Genomic DNA, 20,641 nt, shown 5'->3' with positions numbered 1-20,641 from the left:
TAATATTTACAGGGAGGGTGGAGTGTGTTAATATTTACAGGGAGTGTGGAGTGTGTTAATATTTACAGGGAGGGTGCAGTGTTTTAATATTTACAGGGAGGGTGGAGTGTGTTAATATTTACAGGGAGGGTGGAGTGTGTTAATATTTACAGGGAGTGTGGAGTGTGTTAATATTTACAGGGAGGGTGGAGTGTGTTAATATTTACAGGGAAGGTGGAGTGTGTTAATATTTACAGGGAGGGCGGAGTGTGTTAATATTTACAGAGAGTGTGGAGTGTGTTAATATTTAAAGGGAGGGTGGAGTGTGTTAATATTTACAGGGAAGGTGCAGTGTTTTAATATTTACAGGGAGGGTGGAGTGTGTTAATATTTACAGGGAGGGTGGAGTGTGTTAAGAATTACAGGGAGGGTGGAGTCAGTTAATATTTGCATGGAGGGTGGAGTGTGTTAATAGTTACAGGGAGTGTGGAGTGTGTTAATATTTACAGGGAGGGTGCATTGTGTTAATATGTACAGGGAGGGTGGAGTGTGTTAATATTTACAGGGAGGGTGCAGTGCGTTAATATTTACAGGGGCTATGGAGTGTGTTAATATTTACAGGGAGTGTGGAGTGTGTAAAATTTACAGGGAGGGTGGAGTGTGTTAATATTTACACGGAGGGTGGAGTTTTTTAATATTAAAAGGGATGGTGGAGTTTGTTAATATTTACAGGGAGTGTGGAGAGTGTTAATATTTACAGGGAGGGTGGTTTGTGTTAATATTTACACGGAGGGTGGAATGTTTTAATATTTACAGGGAGTAAGGAATGTGTTAATATTTACTGGGAGTGTGGAGTGTCTTAATATTTCCAGGGAATGTGGAGTGTGTTAATATTTACAGGGAGAGTGCAGTGTGTTAATATTTACAGGGAGAGTGCAGTGTGTTAATATTTACAGGGAGAGTGCAGTGTGTTAATATTTACAGGGAGTGTGGAGCGTGTTAATATTTACAGGGAGAGTGCAGTGTGTTACTATTTACAGGGAGAGTGCAGTGTGTTAATATTTACAGGGAGAGTGCAGTGTGTTAATATTTACAGGGAGAGTGCAGTGTGTTAATATTTACAGGGAGAGTGCAGTGTGTTAATATTTACAGGGAGGGCGGAGTGTGTTAATATTTACAGGGAAGGTGGAGCGTGTTAATATTTACAGGGAGGGTGGAGTGTGTTAGTATTTACAGGGAGGTTGCAGTGTGTTAATATTTACAGGGAGAGTGGAGTGTGTTAATATTTACAGGGAGGGTGCAGTGTGTTAATATTTAGAGAGAGTGTGCAGTGTGTCAATATTTACAGTGAGTGTGGAGTTTGTTAATATTTACAGGGAGTGCGGAGTGTGTTAATATTTAAAGGGAGTGTGAAGTGTGTTAATATTTACAGGGAGGGTGGAGTGTGTTAATATTTACAGAGAGGGTGGACTGTGTTAATATTTACAGGAAGGGTGGAGTGCGTTAATATTTACAGGGGCTATGGAGTGTGTTAATATTATCAGGGAGTGTGGAGTGTATTAATATTTACAGGGAGTGTGGAGTGTATTAATATTTACAGGGAGGGTGGAGTGTGTTAATATTTACAGGGAGGGTGCAGTGTGTTAATATTTACAGGGGGGGGCGGAGTGTGTTAATATTTACAGGGAGGGTGGAGTGTGTTAATATTTACAGGGAGGGTGGAGTGTGTTAATATTTACAGGGAGGGTGCAGAGTGTTAATATTTACAGGGAGGGTGGAGTGTGTTAATATTTACAGGGAGGGTGGAGTGTGTTAATATTTACAGGGAGTGTGGAGTGTGTTAATATTTACAGGGAGGGTGGAGTGTGTTAATATATACAGGGAAGGTGGAGTGTGTTAATATTTACAGGGCGGGCGGAGTGTGTTAATATTTACAGAGAGTGTGGAGTGTGTAAATATTTAAAGGGAGGGTGGAGTGTGTTAATATTTACAGGGAAGGTGCAGTGTGTTAATATTTAAAGGGAGGGTGGAGTGTGTTAATATTTACAGGGAGGGTGGAGTGTGTTAATAATTACAGGGAGGGTGGAGTCTGTTAATATTTGCACGGAAGGTGGAGTGTGTTAATATTTACAGGGAGAGTGGAGTGTGTTAATATTTACAGGGAGGGTGCAGTGTGTTAATATTTACAGAGAGTGTGCAGTGTGTCAATATTTACAGTGAGTGTGGAGTGTGATAATATTTAGAGGGAGTGCGGAGTGTGTTAATATTTACAGGGAGTGTGAAGTGTGTTAATATTTACAGGGAGGGTGGAGTGTGTTAATATTTACAGAGAGGGTGGACTGTGTTAATATTTACAGGAAGGGTGGAGTGCGTTAATATTTACAGGGGCTATGGAGTGTGTTAATATTATCAGGGAGTGTGGAGTGTATTAATATTTACAGGGAGGGTGGAGTGTGTTAATATTTACAGGGAGGGTGGAGTGTTTTAATATATACAGGGAAGGTGGAGTGTGTTAATATTTACAGGGAGGGTGCAGTGTGTTAATATTTACAGGGGGGGCGGAGTGTGTTAATATTTACAGGGAGGGTGGAGTGTGTTAATATTTACAGGGAGGGTGAAGTGTGTTAATATTTACAGGGAGGGTGCAGAGTGTTAATATTTACAGGGAGGGTGGAGTGTGTTAATATTTACAGGGAGGGTGGAGTGTATTAATATTTACAGGGAGTGTGGAGTGTGTTAATATTTACAGGGAGGGTGGAGTGTGTTAATATATACAGGGAAGCTGGAGTGTGTTAATATTTACAGGGAGGGCGGAGTGTTTTAATATTTACAGAGAGTGTGGAGTGTGTAAATATTTAAAGGGAGGGTGGAGTGTGTTAATATTTACAGGGAAGGTGCAGTGTGTTAATATTTAAAGGGAGGGTGGAGTGTGTTAATATTTACAGGGAGGGTGGAGTGTGTTAATAATTACAGGGAGGGTGGAGTCTGTTAATATTTGCACGGAGGGTGGAGTGTGTTAATATTTACAGGGAGTGTGGAGTGTGTTAATATTTACAGGGAGGGTGCAGTGTGTTAATATGTACAGGGAGGGTGGAGTGTGTTAATATTTACAGGGAGGGTGCAGTGCGTTAATATTTACAGGGGCTATGGAGTGTGTTAATATTTACAGGGAGTGTGGAGTGTGTAATATTTACAGGGAGGGTGGAGTGTGTTAATATTTACACGGAGGGTGGAGTTTGTTAAAATTTAAAGGGATGGTGGAGTTTGTTAATATTTACAGGGAGTGTGGAGAGTGTTAATATTTTCAGGGAGGGTGGAGTGTGTTAATATTTACAGGGATGGTGGAGTTTGTTAATATTTACAGGGAGTGTGGAGTGTCTTAATATTTACAGGGAGGGTGGTTTGTGTTAATAATTACAAGGAGGGTGGAGTGTGTTAATATTTACAGGGAGTATGGAGTGTGTTAATATTTACTGGGAGTGTGTAGTGTCTTAATATTTCCAGGGACTGTGGAGTGTGTTAATATTTACAGGGAGTATGGAGCGTGTTAATATTTACAGGGAGAGTGCAGTGTGTTAATATTTACAGGGAGAGTGCAGTGTGTTAATATTTACAGGGAGAGTGCAGTGTGTTAATATTTACAGGGAGTGTGGAGCGTGTTAATATTTACAGGGAGAGTGCAGTGTGTTAATATTTACAGGGAGAGTGCAGTGTGTTAATATTTACAGGGACAGTGCAGTGCGTTAATATTTACAGGGAGAGTGCAGTGTGTTAATATTTACAGGGAGGGTGGTGTGTGTTAATATTTACAGGGAGAGTGCAGTATGTTATTATTTACAGTGAGAGTGCAGTGTGTTAATATTTACAGGGAGAGTGCAGTGTGTTAATATTTACAGGGAGGGTGGAGTGTGTTAATATTTACAGAGAGGGTGCAGTGTGTTAATATTTACAGGGAGTCTGGAGTTTCTTAATATTTACAGGGAGGGTGGAGTGTTTTATTATTTACAGGGAGGGTGCAGTGTGTTAATATTTACAGGGGGGGCGGAGTGTGTTAATATTTACAGGGAGGGTGGTGTGTGTTAATATTTACAGGGAGCGTGGAGTTTGTTAATATTTAAAGGGAGGTTGGAGTGTGTTAATATTTACAGAGAGGGTGCAGTGTGTTAATATTTACAGGGAGGGTGGAGGTTCTTAACATTTACATTGAGGGTGGAGTGTGTTAATATTTACAGGGAGGGTGCAGTGTGTTAATATTTACAGGGGGGGCGTACTGTGTTAATATTTACAGGGGGGGTGGAGTGTGTTAATATTTACAGTGAGGGTGGAGTGTGTTATTATTTACAGGGAGGGTGCAGCGTGTTAATATTTGCAGGAAGGATGGAGTGTGTTAATATTTACAGGGAGGGTGGAGTGTGTAAATATTTACAGGGAGGGTGGAGTGTGTTAATATTTACAGGGAGGGTGGAGTGTGTTAATATTTACAGGGAAGGTGGAGTCTGTTAATATTTACAGGGAGGGTGGAGTGTGTTAATAATTACAGGGAGGGTGGAGTGTGTTAATATTTACAGGGAGGGTGGAGTGTGTTAATATTTACAGGGAGTGTGGAGTGTGTTAATATTTACAGGGAGGGTGCAGTGTGTTAATATTTACAGGCAGGGTGGAGTGTGTTAATATTTACAGGGAGGGTGCAGTGCGTTAATATTTACAGGGACTATGGAGTGTGTTAATATTTACAAGGAGTGTGGAGTGTGTAATATTTTCAGGGAGGGTGGAGTGTGTTAATATTTACAGGGAGGGTGGAGTTTGTTATTATTTACTGGGATGTTGGAGTTTGTTAATATTTACAGGGAGTGTGGAGTGTGTTAATATTTACAGGGATGGTGGAGTGTGTTAATATTTACAGGGATGGTGGAGTTTGTTAATATTTATAGGGAGTGTGGAGTGTGTTAATATTTACAGGGAGTGTGGTTTGTGTTAATATTTACAGGGAGGGTGGAGTGTGTTAATATTTACAGGGAGTATGGAGTGTGTTAATATTTATTGGGAGTGTGGAGTGTCTTAATATTTCCAGGGACTGTGGAGTGTGTTAATATTTACAGGGAGTGTGGAGCGTTTTAATATTTACAGGGAGAGTGCAGTGTGTTAATATTTACAGGGAGAGTGCAGTGTTTTAATATTTACAGGGAGAGTGCAGTGTGATAATATTTACAGCGAGTGTGGAGCGTGTTAATATTTACAGGGAGAGTGCAGTGTTTTAATATTTACAAGGAGAGTGCAGTGTGTTAATATTTACAAGGAGTGTGCAGTGTGTTAATATTTACAGGGAGAGTGCAGTGTGTTAATATTTACAGGGAGAGTGCAGTGTGTTAATATTTACAGGGAGAGGGCAGTGTGTTAATATTTACAGGGAGGGTGGTGTGTGTTAATATTTACAGGGAGAGTGCAGTGTGTTAATATTTACAGGGAGGGTGGAGTGTGTTAATATTTACAGGGAGAGTGCAGTGTGTTAATATTTACAGGGAGGGTAGAGTGTGTTAATATTTACAGGGAGTGTGGGGTCTTTAATATTTACAGGGAGAGTGCAGTGTGTTAATGTTTACAGGCAGGGCGGAGTATGTTAATATTTACAGGGAGGGTGGAGCGTGTTAATATTTACAGGTGTGGTGGAGTGTGTTAATATTTACAGGGAGGGTGCAGTGTGTTAATATTTACAGGGAGGGTGGAATGTGTTAATATTTACAGGGAGGGTGCAGTGTGTTAATATTTACAGGGAGGGTGCAGTGTGTCAATATTTACAGTGAGTGTGGAGTGTGTTAATATTTACAGGGAGTGCGGAGTGTGTTAATATTTACAGGGAGTGTGAAGTGTGTTAATATTTACAGGGAGGGTGGAGTGTGTTAATATTTACAGAGAGGCTGCAGTGTGTTAACATTTACAGGGAGGGTGGAGCGTGTTAATATTTACAGGGAGTGTGGAGTGTGTTAATATTTACAGGGAGGGTGGTTTGTGTTAATATTTACAAGGAGGGTGGAGTGTGTTAATATTTACAGGGAGTATGGAGTGTGTTAATATTTACTGGGAGTGTGGAGTGTCTTAATATTTCCAGGGACTGTGGAGTGTGTTAATATTTACAGGGAGTGTGGAGCGTGTTAATATTTAAAGGGAGAGTGCAGTGTGTTAATATTTACAGGGAGAGTGCAGTGTGTTAATATTTACAGGGAGACTGCAGTGTGTTAATATTTACAGGGAGTGTGGAGCGTATTAATATTTACAGGGAGAGTGCAGTGTGTTAATATTTACAGGGAGAGTGCAGTGTGTTAATATTTACAGGGACAGTGCAGTGTGTTAATATTTACAGGGAGAGTGCAGTGTGTTAATATTTACAGGGAGAGTGCAGTGTGTTAATATTTACAGGGAGGGCGGTGTGTGTTAATATTTACAGGGAGAGTGCAGTATGTTAAAATTTACAGGGAGAGTGCAGTGTGTTAATATTTACAGGGAGAGTGCAGTGTGTTAATATTTACAGGGAGGGTGGAGTGTGTTAATATTTACAGAGAGGGTGCAGTGTGTTAATATTTACAGGGAGGCTGGAGTTTCTTAATATTTACCGGGAGGGTGGAGTGTGTTATTATTTACAGGGAGGGTGCAGTGTGTTAATATTTACAGGGAGAGTGCAGTGTGTTAATATTTACAGGGAGGGTGCAGTGTGTTAATATTTACAGGGAGGGTGGAGTGTGTTAATATTTAGAGGGAGGGTGCAGTGTGTTAATATTTACAGAGAGTGTGCAGTGTGTCAATATTTACAGTGAGTGTGGAGTGTGTTAATATTTACAGGGACAGCGGAGTGTGTTAATATTTACAGGGAGTGTGAAGTGTGTTAATATTTACAGGGAGGGTGGAGTGTGTTAATATTTACAGAGAGGGTGGAGTGTGTTAATATTTACAGGAAGGGTGGAGTGCGTTAATATTTACAGGGGCTATGGAGTGTGTTAATATTATCAGGGAGTGTGGAGTGTATTAATATTTACAGGGAGTGTGGAGTGTGTTAATATTTACAGGGAGGGTGGAGTGTGTTAATATTTACAGGGAGGGTGCAGTGTGTTAATATTTACAGGGGGGGTGGAGTGTGTTATTATTTACAGGGAGGGTGGAGTGTGTTAATATTTACAGGGAGGGTGGAGTGTGTTAATATTTACAGGGAGGGTGCAGTGTGTTAATATTTACAGGGAGGGTGGAGTGTGTTAATATTTACAGGGAGGGTGGAGTGTGTTAATATTTACAGGGAGTGTGGAGTGTGTTAATATTTACAGGGAGGGTGGAGTGTGTTAATATTTACAGGGAAGTTGGAGTGTGTTAATATTTACAGGGAGGGCGGAGTGTGTTAATATTTACAGAGAGTGTGGAGTGTGTTAATATTTAAAGGGAGGGTGGAGTGTGTTAATATTTACAGGGAAGGTGCAGTGTCTTAATATTTACAGGGAGGGTGGAGTGTGTTAATATTTACAGGGAGGGTGGAGTGTGTTAATAATTACAGGGAGGGTGGAGTCTGTTAATATTTGCACGGAGGGTGGAGTGTGTTAATATTTACAGGGAGGGTGGAGTGTGTTAATATTTACAGGGAGGGTGCAGTGTTTTAATATTTACAGAGAGTGTGCAGTGTGTCAATATTTACAGTGAGTGTGGAGTGTGTTAATATTTACAGGGAGTGCGGAGTGTGTTAATATTTACAGGGAGTGTGAAGTGTGTTAATATTTACAGGGAGGTTGCAGAGTGTTAATATTTACAGGGAGGGTGGAGTGTGTTAATATTTACAGGGAGGGTGGAGTGTGTTAATATTTACAGGGAGTGTGGAGTGTGTTAATATTTACAGGGAGGGTGGAGTGTGTTAATATATACAGGGAAGGTGGAGTGTGTTAATATTTACAGGGCGGGCGGAGTGTGTTAATATTTACAGAGAGTGTGGAGTGTGTAAATATTTAAAGGGAGGGTGGAGTGTGTTAATATTTACAGGGAAGGTGCAGTGTGTTAATATTTAAAGGGAGGGTGGAGTGTGTTAATATTTACAGGGAGGGTGGAGTGTGTTAATAATTACAGGGAGGGTGGAGTCTGTTAATATTTGCACGGAAGGTGGAGTGTGTTAATATTTACAGGGAGAGTGGAGTGTGTTAATATTTACAGGGAGGGTGCAGTGTGTTAATATTTACAGAGAGTGTGCAGTGTGTCAATATTTACAGTGAGTGTGGAGTGTGATAATATTTAGAGGGAGTGCGGAGTGTGTTAATATTTACAGGGAGTGTGAAGTGTGTTAATATTTACAGGGAGGGTGGAGTGTGTTAATATTTACAGAGAGGGTGGACTGTGTTAATATTTACAGGAAGGGTGGAGTGCGTTAATATTTACAGGGGCTATGGAGTGTGTTAATATTATCAGGGAGTGTGGAGTGTATTAATATTTACAGGGAGGGTGGAGTGTGTTAATATTTACAGGGAGGGTGGAGTGTTTTAATATATACAGGGAAGGTGGAGTGTGTTAATATTTACAGGGAGGGTGCAGTGTGTTAATATTTACAGGGGGGGCGGAGTGTGTTAATATTTACAGGGAGGGTGGAGTGTGTTAATATTTACAGGGAGGGTGGAGTGTGTTAATATTTACAGGGAGGGTGCAGAGTGTTAATATTTACAGGGAGGGTGGAGTGTGTTAATATTTACAGGGAGGGTGGAGTGTATTAATATTTACAGGGAGTGTGGAGTGTGTTAATATTTACAGGGAGGGTGGAGTGTGTTAATATATACAGGGAAGGTGGAGTGTGTTAATATTTACAGGGAGGGCGGAGTGTTTTAATATTTACAGAGAGTGTGGAGTGTGTAAATATTTAAAGGGAGGGTGGAGTGTGTTAATATTTACAGGGAAGGTGCAGTGTGTTAATATTTAAAGGGAGGGTGGAGTGTGTTAATATTTACAGGGAGGGTGGAGTGTGTTAATAATTACAGGGAGGGTGGAGTCTGTTAATATTTGCACGGAGGGTGGAGTGTGTTAATATTTACAGGGAGTGTGGAGTGTGTTAATATTTACAGGGAGGGTGCAGTGTGTTAATATGTACAGGGAGGGTGGAGTGTGTTAATATTTACAGGGAGGGTGCAGTGCGTTAATATTTACAGGGGCTATGGAGTGTGTTAATATTTACAGGGAGTGTGGAGTGTGTAATATTTACAGGGAGGGTGGAGTGTGTTAATATTTACACGGAGGGTGGAGTTTGTTAAAATTTAAAGGGATGGTGGAGTTTGTTAATATTTACAGGGAGTGTGGAGAGTGTTAATATTTACAGGGAGGGTGGAGTGTGTTAATATTTACAGGGATGGTGGAGTTTGTTAATATTTACAGGGAGTGTGGAGTGTCTTAATATTTACAGGGAGGGTGGTTTGTGTTAATAATTACAAGGAGGGTGGAGTGTGTTAATATTTACAGGGAGTATGGAGCGTGTTAATATTTACAGGGAGAGTGCAGTGTGTTAATATTTACAGGGAGAGTGCAGTGTGTTAATATTTACAGGGAGAGTGCAGTGTGTTAATATTTACAGGGAGTGTGGAGCGTGTTAATATTTACAGGGAGAGTGCAGTGTGTTAATATTTACAGGGAGAGTGCAGTGTGTTAATATTTACAGGGACAGTGCAGTGCGTTAATATTTACAGGGAGAGTGCAGTGTGTTAATATTTACAGGGAGGGTGGTGAGTGTTAATATTTACAGGGAGAGTGCAGTATGTTATTATTTACAGGGAGAGTGCAGTGTGTTAATATTTACAGGGAGAGTGCAGTGTGTTAATATTTACAGGGAGGGTGGAGTGTGTTAATATTTACAGAGAGGGTGCAGTGTGTTAATATTTACAGGGAGTCTGTAGTTTCTTAATATTTACAGGGAGGGTGGAGTGTTTTATTATTTACAGGGAGGGTGCAGTGTGTTAATATTTACAGGGGGGGCGGAGTGTGTTAATATTTACAGGGAGGGTGGTGTGTGTTAATATTTACAGGGAGCGTGGAGTTTGTTAATATTTAAAGGGAGGTTGGAGTGTGTTAATATTTACAGAGAGGGTGCAGTGTGTTAATATTTACAGGGAGGGTGGAGGTTCTTAACATTTACATTGAGGGTGGAGTGTGTTAATATTTACAGGGAGGGTGCAGTGTGTTAATATTTACAGGGGGGGCGGACTGTGTTAATATTTACAGGGGGGGTGGAGTGTGTTAATATTTACAGTGAGGGTGGAGTGTGTTATTATTTACAGGGAGGGTGCAGCGTGTTAATATTTACAGGAAGGATGGAGTGTGTTAATATTTACAGGGAGGGTGGAGTGTGTAAATATTTACAGGGAGGGTGGAGTGTGTTAATATTTACAGGGAGGGTGGAGTGTGTTAATATTTACAGGGAAGGTGGAGTCTGTTAATATTTACAGGGAGGGTGGAGTGTGTTAATAATTACAGGGAGGGTGGAGTGTGTTAATATTTACAGGGAGGGTGGAGTGTGTTAATATTTACAGGGAGTGTGGAGTGTGTTAATATTTACAGGGAGGGTGCAGTGTGTTAATATTTAAAGGCAGGGTGGAGTGTGTTAATATTTACAGGGAGGGTGCAGTGCGTTAATATTTACAGGGACTATGGAGTGTGTTAATATTTACAAGGAGTGTGGAGTGTGTAATATTTACAGGGAGGGTGGAGTGTGTTAATATTTACAGGGAGGGTGGAGTTTGTTAATATTTACTGGGATGGTGGAGTTTGTTAATATTTACAGGGAGTGTGGAGTGTGTTAATATTTACAGGGATGGTGGAGTGTGTTAATATTTACAGGGATGGTGGAGTTTGTTAATATTTACAGGGAGTGTGGAGTGTGTTAATATTTACAGGGAGTGTGGTTTGTGTTAATATTTACAGGGAGGGTGGAGTGTGTTAATATTTACAGGGATTATGGAGTGTGTTAATATTTATTGGGAGTGTGGAGTGTCTTAATATTTCCAGGGACTGTGGAGTGTGTTAATATTTACAGGGAGTGTGGAGCGTTTTAATATTTACAGGGAGAGTGCAGTGTGTTAATATTTACAGGGAGAGTGCAGTGTTTTAATATTTACAGGGAGAGTGCAGTGTGATAATATTTACAGCGAGTGTGGAGCGTGTTAATATTTACAGGGAGAGTGCAGTGTTTTAATATTTACAAGGAGAGTGCAGTGTGTTAATATTTACAGGGAGTGTGCAGTGTGTTAATATTTACAGGGAGAGTGCAGTGTGTTAATATTTACAGGGAGAGTGCAGTGTGTTAATATTTACAGGGAGAGGGCAGTGTGTTAATATTTACAGGGAGGGTGGTGTGTGTTAATATTTACAGGGAGAGTGCAGTGTGTTAATATTTACAGGGAGGGTGGAGTGTGTTAATATTTACAGGGAGAGTGCAGTGTGTTAATATTTACAGGGAGGGTAGAGTGTGTTAATATTTACAGGGAGTGTGGGGTCTTTAATATTTACAGGGAGAGTGCAGTGTGTTAATGTTTACAGGCAGGGCGGAGTATGTTAATATTTACAGGGAGGGTGGAGCGTGTTAATATTTACAGGGATGGTGGAGTGTGTTAATATTTACAGTGAGTGTGGAGTGTGTTAATATTTACAGGGACTGCGGAGTGTGTTAATATTTACAGGGAGTGTGAAGTGTGTTAATATTTACAGGGAGGGTGGAGTGTGTTAATATTTACAGAGAGGGTGGAGTGTGTTAATATTTACAGGAAGGGTGGAGTGCGTTAATATTTACAGGGGCTATGGAGTGTGTTAATATTATCAGGGAGTGTGGAGTGTATTAATATTTACAGGGAGTGTGGAGTGTATTAATATTTACAGGGAGGATGGAGTGTGTTAATATTTACAGGGAGGGTGCAGTGTGTTAATATTTACAGGGGGGGCGGAGTGTGTTAATATTTACAGGGAGGGTGGAGTGTGTTAATATTTACAGGGAGGGTGGAGTGTGTTAATATTTACAGGGAGGGTGCAGTGTGTTAATATTTACAGGGAGGGTGGAGTGTGTTAATATTTACAGGGAGGGTGGAGTGTGTTAATATTTACAGGGAGTGTGGAGTGTGTTAATATTTACAGGGAGGGTGGAGTGTGTTAATATTTACAGGGAAGTTGGAGTGTGTTAATATTTACAGGGAGGGCGGAGTGTGTTAATATTTACAGAGAGTGTGGAGTGTGTTAATATTTAAAGGGAGGGTGGAGTGTGTTAATATTTACAGGGAAGGTGCAGTGTCTTAATATTTACAGGGAGGGTGGAGTGTGTTAACATTTACAGGGAGGGTGGAGTGTGTTAATAATTACAGGGAGGGTGGAGTCTGTTAATATTTGCACGGAGGGTGGAGTGTGTTAATATTTACAGGGAGGGTGGAGTGTGTTAATATTTACAGGGAGGGTGCAGTGTTTTAATATTTACAGAGAGTGTGCAGTGTGTCAATATTTACAGTGAGTGTGGAGTGTGTTAATATTTACAGGGAGTGCGGAGTGTGTTAATATTTACAGGGAGTGTGAAGTGTGTTAATATTTACAGGGAGGGTGGAGTGTGTTAATATTTACAGAGAGGGTGGAGTGTGTTAATATTTACAGGAAGGGTGGAGTGCGTTAATATTTACAGGGGCTATGGAGTGTGTTAATATTATCAGGGAGTGTGGAGTGTATTAATATTTACAGGGAGTGTGGAGTGTATTAATATTTACAGGGAGGGTGGAGTGTGTTAATATTTACAGGGAGGGTGCAGTGTGTTAATATTTACAGGGGGGGCGGAGTGTGTTAATATTTACAGGGAGGGTGGAGTGTGTTAATATTTACAGGGAGGGTGGAGTGTGTTAATATTTACAGGGATGGTGCAGTGTGTTAATATTTACAGGGAGGGTGGAGTGTGTTAATATTTACAGGGAGGGTGGAGTGTGTTAATATTTACAGGGAGTGTGGAGTGTGTTAATATTTACAGGGAGGGTGGAGTGTGTTAATATTTACAGGGAGTGTGGAGTGTGTTAATATTTACAGGGAGGGCGGAGTGTGTTAATATTTACAGAGAGTGTGGAGTGTGTTAATATTTAAAGGGAGGGTGGAGTGTGTTAATATTTACAGGGAAGGTGCAGTGTCTTAATATTTACAGGGAGGGTGGAGTGTGTTAATATTTACAGGGAGGGTGGAGTGTGTTAATAATTACAGGGAGGGTGGAGTCTGTTAATATTTGCACGGAGGGTGGAGTGTGTTAATATTTACAGGGAGTGTGGAGTGTGTTAATATTTACAGGGAGGGTGCATTGTGTTAATATGTACAGGGAGGGTGGAGTGTGTTAATATTTACAGGGAGGGTGCAGTGCCTTAATATTTATAGGGTCTATGGAGTGTGTTAATATTTACAGGGAGTGTGGAGTGTGTAATATTTACAGGGAGGGTGGAGTGTGTTAATATTTACAGGGAGTGTGGAGAGTGTTAATATTTACAGGGAGGGTGGTTTGTGTTAATATTTACAAGGAGGGTGGAGTGTGTTAATATTTACAGGGAGTGTGGAGTGTGTTAATATTTACAGGGAGGGTGGAGTGTGTTAATATATACAGGGAAGGTGGAGTGTGTTAATATTTACAGGGAGGGTGGAGTGTGTTAATATTTACAGGGAGTGTGGAGTGTGTTAATATTTACAGGGAGGGTGGAGTGTGTTAATATATACAGGGAAGGTGGAGTGTGTTAATATTTACAGGGCGGGCGGAGTGTGTTAATATTTACAGAGAGTGTGGAGTGTGTAAATATTTAAAGGGAGGGTGGAGTGTGTTAATATTTACAGGGAAGGTGCAGTGTGTTAATATTTAAAGGGAGGGTGGAGTGTGTTAATATTTACAGGGAGGGTGGAGTGTGTTAATAATTACAGGGAGGGTGGAGTCTGTTAATATTTGCACGGAAGGTGGAGTGTGTTAATATTTACAGGGAGAGTGGAGTGTGTTAATATTTACAGGGAGGGTGCAGTGTGTTAATATTTACAGAGAGTGTGCAGTGTGTCAATATTTACAGTGAGTGTGGAGTGTGATAATATTTAGAGGGAGTGCGGAGTGTGTTAATATTTACAGGGAGTGTGAAGTGTGTTAATATTTACAGGGAGGGTGGAGTGTGTTAATATTTACAGAGAGGGTGGACTGTGTTAATATTTACAGGAAGGGTGGAGTGCGTTAATATTTACAGGGGCTATGGAGTGTGTTAATATTATCAGGGAGTGTGGAGTGTATTAATATTTACAGGGAGGGTGGAGTGTGTTAATATTTACAGGGAGGGTGGAGTGTTTTAATATATACAGGGAAGGTGGAGTGTGTTAATATTTACAGGGAGGGTGCAGTGTGTTAATATTTACAGGGGGGGCGGAGTGTGTTAATATTTACAGGGAGGGTGGAGTGTGTTAATATTTACAGGGAGGGTGAAGTGTGTTAATATTTACAGGGAGGGTGCAGAGTGTTAATATTTTCAGGGAGGGTGGAGTGTGTTAATATTTACAGGGAGGGTGGAGTGTATTAATATTTACAGGGAGTGTGGAGTGTGTTAATATTTACAGGGAGGGTGGAGTGTGTTAATATATACAGGGAAGCTGGAGTGTGTTAATATTTACAGGGAGGGCGGAGTGTTTTAATATTTACAGATAGTGTGGAGTGTGTAAATATTTAAAGGGAGGGTGGAGTGTGTTAATATTTACAGGGAAGGTGCAGTGTGTTAATATTTAAAGGGAGGGTGGAGTGTGTTAATATTTACAGGGAGGGTGGAGTGTGTTAATAATTACAGGGAGGGTGGAGTCTGTTAATATTTGCACGGAGGGTGGAGTGTGTTAATATTTACAGGGAGTGTGGAGTGTGTTAATATTTACAGGGAGGGTGCAGTGTGTTAATATGTACAGGGAGGGTGGAGTGTGTTAATATTTACAGGGAGGGTGCAGTGCGTTAATATTTACAGGGGCTATGGAGTGTGTTAATATTTACAGGGAGTGTGGAGTGTGTAATATTTACAGGGAGGGTGGAGTGTGTTAATATTTACACGGAGGGTGGAGTTTGTTAAAATTTAAAGGGATGGTGGAGTTTGTTAATATTTACAGGGAGTGTGGAGAGTGTTAATATTTTCAGGGAGGGTGGAGTGTGTTAATATTTACAGGGATGGTGGAGTTTGTTAATATTTACAGGGAGTGTGGAGTGTCTTAATATTTACAGGGAGGGTGGTTTGTGTTAATAATTACAAGGAGGGTGGAGTGTGTTAATATTTACAGGGAGTATGGAGTGTGTTAATATTTACTGGGAGTGTGGAGTGTCTTAATATTTCCAGGGACTGTGGAGTGTGTTAATATTTACAGGGAGTATGGAGCGTGTTAATATTTACAGGGAGAGTGCAGTGTGTTAATATTTACAGGGAGAGTGCAGTGTGTTAATATTTACAGGGAGAGTGCAGTGTGTTAATATTTACAGGGAGTGTGGAGCGTGTTAATATTTACAGGGAGAGTGCAGTGTGTTAATATTTACAGGGAGAGTGCAGTGTGTTAATATTTACAGGGACAGTGCAGTGCGTTAATATTTACAGGGAGAGTGCAGTGTGTTAATATTTACAGGGAGGGTGGTGTGTGTTAATATTTACAGGGAGAGTGCAGTATGTTATTATTTACAGTGAGAGTGCAGTGTGTTAATATTTACAGGGAGAGTGCAGTGTGTTAATATTTACAGGGAGGGTGGAGTGTGTTAATATTTACAGAGAGGGTGCAGTGTGTTAATATTTACAGGGAGTCTGGAGTTTCTTAATATTTACAGGGAGGGTGGAGTGTTTTATTATTTACAGGGAGGGTGCAGTGTGTTAATATTTACAGGGGGGGCGGAGTGTGTTAATATTTACAGGGAGGGTGGTGTGTGTTAATATTTACAGGGAGCGTGGAGTTTGTTAATATTTAAAGGGAGGTTGGAGTGTGTTAATATTTACAGAGAGGGTGCAGTGTGTTAATATTTACAGGGAGGGTGGAGGTTCTTAACATTTACATTGAGGGTGGAGTGTGTTAATATTTACAGGGAGGGTGCAGTGTGTTAATATTTACAGGGGGGGCGTACTGTGTTAATATTTACAGGGGGGGTGGAGTGTGTTAATATTTACAGTGAGGGTGGAGTGTGTTATTATTTACAGGGAGGGTGCAGCGTGTTAATATTTACAGGAAGGATGGAGTGTGTTAATATTTACAGGGAGGGTGGAGTGTGTAAATATTTACAGGGAGGGTGGAGTGTGTTAATATTTACAGGGAGGGTGGAGTGTGTTAATATTTACAGGGAAGGTGGAGTCTGTTAATATTTACAGGGAGGGTGGAGTGTGTTAATAATTACAGGGAGGGTGGAGTGTGTTAATATTTACAGGGAGGGTGGAGTGTGTTAATATTTACAGGGAGTGTGGAGTGTGTTAATATTTACGGGGAGGGTGCAGTGTGTTAATATTTACAGGCAGGGTGGAGTGTGTTAATATTTACAGGGAGGGTGCAGTGCGTTAATATTTACAGGGACTATGGAGTGTGTTAATATTTACAAGGAGTGTGGAGTGTGTAATATTTACAGGGAGGGTGGAGTGTGTTAATATTTACAGGGAGGGTGGAGTTTGTTATTATTTACTGGGATGTTGGAGTTTGTTAATATTTACAGGGAGTGTGGAGTGTGTTAATATTTACAGGGATGGTGGAGTGTGTTAATATTTACAGGGATGGTGGAGTTTGTTAATATTTACAGGGAGTGTGGAGTGTGTTAATATTTACAGGGAGTGTGGTTTGTGTTAATATTTACAGGGAGGGTGGAGTGTGTTAATATTTACAGGGAGTATGGAGTGTGTTAATATTTATTGGGAGTGTGGAGTGTCTTAATATTTCCAGGGACTGTGGAGTGTGTTAATATTTACAGGGAGTGTGGAGCGTTTTAATATTTACAGGGAGAGTGCAGTGTGTTAATATTTACAGGGAGAGTGCAGTGTTTTAATATTTACAGGGAGAGTGCAGTGTGATAATATTTACAGCGAGTGTGGAGCGTGTTAATATTTACAGGGAGAGTGCAGTGTTTTAATATTTACAAGGAGAGTGCAGTGTGTTAATATTTACAAGGAGTGTGCAGTGTGTTAATATTTACAGGGAGAGTGCAGTGTGTTAATATTTACAGGGAGAGTGCAGTGTGTTAATATTTACAGGGAGAGGGCAGTGTGTTAATATTTACAGGGAGGGTGGTGTGTGTTAATATTTACAGGGAGAGTGCAGTGTGTTAATATTTACAGGGAGGGTGGAGTGTGTTAATATTTACAGGGAGAGTGCAGTGTGTTAATATTTACAGGGAGGGTAGAGTGTGTTAATATTTACAGGGAGTGTGGGGTCTTTAATATTTACAGGGAGAGTGCAGTGTGTTAATGTTTACAGGCAGGGCGGAGTATGTTAATATTTACAGGGAGGGTGGAGCGTGTTAATATTTACAGGGATGGTGGAGTGTGTTAATATTTACAGGGAGGGTGCAGTGTGTTAATATTTACAGGGAGGGTGGAATGTGTTAATATTTACAGGGAGGGTGCAGTGTGTTAATATTTACAGGGAGGGTGCAGTGTGTCAATATTTACAGTGAGTGTGGAGTGTGTTAATATTTACAGGGAGTGCGGAGTGTGTTAATATTTACAGGGAGTGTGAAGTGTGTTAATATTTACAGGGAGGGTGGAGTGTGTTAATATTTACAGAGAGGCTGCAGTGTGTTAACATTTACAGGGAGGGTGGAGCGTGTTAATATTTACAGGGAGTGTGGAGTGTGTTAATATTTACAGGGAGGGTGGTTTGTGTTAATATTTACAAGGAGGGTGGAGTGTGTTAATATTTACAGGGAGTATGGAGTGTGTTAATATTTACTGGGAGTGTGGAGTGTCTTAATATTTCCAGGGACTGTGGAGTGTGTTAATATTTACAGGGAGTGTGGAGCGTGTTAATATTTAAAGGGAGAGTGCAGTGTGTTAATATTTACAGGGAGAGTGCAGTGTGTTAATATTTACAGGGAGACTGCAGTGTGTTAATATTTACAGGGAGTGTGGAGCGTATTAATATTTACAGGGAGAGTGCAGTGTGTTAATATTTACAGGGAGAGTGCAGTGTGTTAATATTTACAGGGACAGTGCAGTGTGTTAATATTTACAGGGAGAGTGCAGTGTGTTAATATTTACAGGGAGAGTGCAGTGTGTTAATATTTACAGGGAGGGCGGTGTGTGTTAATATTTACAGGGAGAGTGCAGTATGTTAAAATTTACAGGGAGAGTGCAGTGTGTTAATATTTACAGGGAGAGTGCAGTGTGTTAATATTTACAGGGAGGGTGGAGTGTGTTAATATTTACAGAGAGGGTGCAGTGTGTTAATATTTACAGGGAGGCTGGAGTTTCTTAATATTTACCGGGAGGGTGGAGTGTGTTATTATTTACAGGGAGGGTGCAGTGTGTTAATATTTACAGGGAGAGTGCAGTGTGTTAATATTTACAGGGAGGGTGCAGTGTGTTAATATTTACAGGGAGGGTGGAGTGTGTTAATATTTACAGGGAGGGTGCAGTGTGTTAATATTTACAGAGAGTGTGCAGTGTGTCAATATTTACAGTGAGTGTGGAGTGTGTTAATATTTACAGGGACAGCGGAGTGTGTTAATATTTACAGGGAGTGTGAAGTGTGTTAATATTTACAGGGAGGGTGGAGTGTGTTAATATTTACAGAGAGGGTGGAGTGTGTTAATATTTACAGGAAGGGTGGAGTGCGTTAATATTTACAGGGGCTATGGAGTGTGTTAATATTTTCAGGGAGTGTGGAGTGTATTAATATTTACAGGGAGTGTGGAGTGTGTTAATATTTACAGGGAGGGTGGAGTGTGTTAATATTTACAGGGAGGGTGCAGTGTGTTAATATTTACAGGGGGGGTGGAGTGTGTTATTATTTACAGGGAGGGTGGAGTGTGTTAATATTTACAGGGAGGGTGGAGTGTGTTAATATTTACAGGGAGGGTGCAGTGTGTTAATATTTACAGGGAGGGTGGAGTGTGTTAATATTTACAGGGAGGGTGGAGTGTGTTAATATTTACAGGGAGTGTGGAGTGTGTTAATATTTACAGGGAGGGTGGAGTGTGTTAATATTTACAGGGAAGTTGGAGTGTGTTAATATTTACAGGGAGGGCGGAGTGTGTTAATATTTACAGAGAGTGTGGAGTGTGTTAATATTTAAAGGGAGGGTGGAGTGTGTTAATATTTACAGGGAAGGTGCAGTGTCTTAATATTTACAGGGAGGGTGGAGTGTGTTAATATTTACAGGGAGGGTGGAGTGTGTTAATAATTACAGGGAGGGTGGAGTCTGTTAATATTTGCACGGAGGGTGGAGTGTGTTAATATTTACAGGGAGGGTGGAGTGTGTTAATATTTACAGGGAGGGTGCAGTGTTTTAATATTTACAGAGAGTGTGCAGTGTGTCAATATTTACAGTGAGTGTGGAGTGTGTTAATATTTACAGGGAGTGCGGAGTGTGTTAATATTTACAGGGAGTGTGAAGTGTGTTAATATTTACAGGGAGGGTGCAGAGTGTTAATATTTACAGGGAGGGTGGAGTGTGTTAATATTTACAGGGAGGGTGGAGTGTGTTAATATTTACAGGGAGTGTGGAGTGTGTTAATATTTACAGGGAGGGTGGAGTGTGTTAATATATACAGGGAAGGTGGAGTGTGTTAATATTTACAGGGCGGGCGGAGTGTGTTAATATTTACAGAGAGTGTGGAGTGTGTAAATATTTAAAGGGAGGGTGGAGTGTGTTAATATTTACAGGGAAGGTGCAGTGTGTTAATATTTAAAGGGAGGGTGGAGTGTGTTAATATTTACAGGGAGGGTGGAGTGTGTTAATAATTACAGGGAGGGTGGAGTCTGTTAATATTTGCACGGAAGGTGGAGTGTGTTAATATTTACAGGGAGAGTGGAGTGTGTTAATATTTACAGGGAGGGTGCAGTGTGTTAATATTTACAGAGAGTGTGCAGTGTGTCAATATTTACAGTGAGTGTGGAGTGTGATAATATTTAGAGGGAGTGCGGAGTGTGTTAATATTTACAGGGAGTGTGAAGTGTGTTAATATTTACAGGGAGGGTGGAGTGTGTTAATATTTACAGAGAGGGTGGACTGTGTTAATATTTACAGGAAGGGTGGAGTGCGTTAATATTTACAGGTGCTATGGAGTGTGTTAATATTATCAGGGAGTGTGGAGTGTATTAATATTTACAGGGAGGGTGGAGTGTGTTAATATTTACAGGGAGGGTGGAGTGTTTTAATATATACAGGGAAGGTGGAGTGTGTTAATATTTACAGGGAGGGTGCAGTGTGTTAATATTTACAGGGGGGGCGGAGTGTGTTAATATTTACAGGGAGGGTGGAGTGTGTTAATATTTACAGGGAGGGTGGAGTGTGTTAATATTTACAGGGAGGGTGCAGAGTGTTAATATTTACAGGGAGGGTGGAGTGTGTTAATATTTACAGGGAGGGTGGAGTGTATTAATATTTACAGGGAGTGTGGAGTGTGTTAATATTTACAGGGAGGGTGGAGTGTGTTAATATATACAGGGAAGGTGGAGTGTGTTAATATTTACAGGGA

This window comes from Cetorhinus maximus, chromosome 17 (assembly GCF_964194155.1).
Source record: "Cetorhinus maximus chromosome 17, sCetMax3.hap1.1, whole genome shotgun sequence".
Classification (NCBI taxonomy): domain Eukaryota; kingdom Metazoa; phylum Chordata; class Chondrichthyes; order Lamniformes; family Cetorhinidae; genus Cetorhinus; species Cetorhinus maximus.
The sequence above is the reverse complement of the archived record's forward strand: the minus strand, read 5'-3'. Positions refer to the sequence as shown.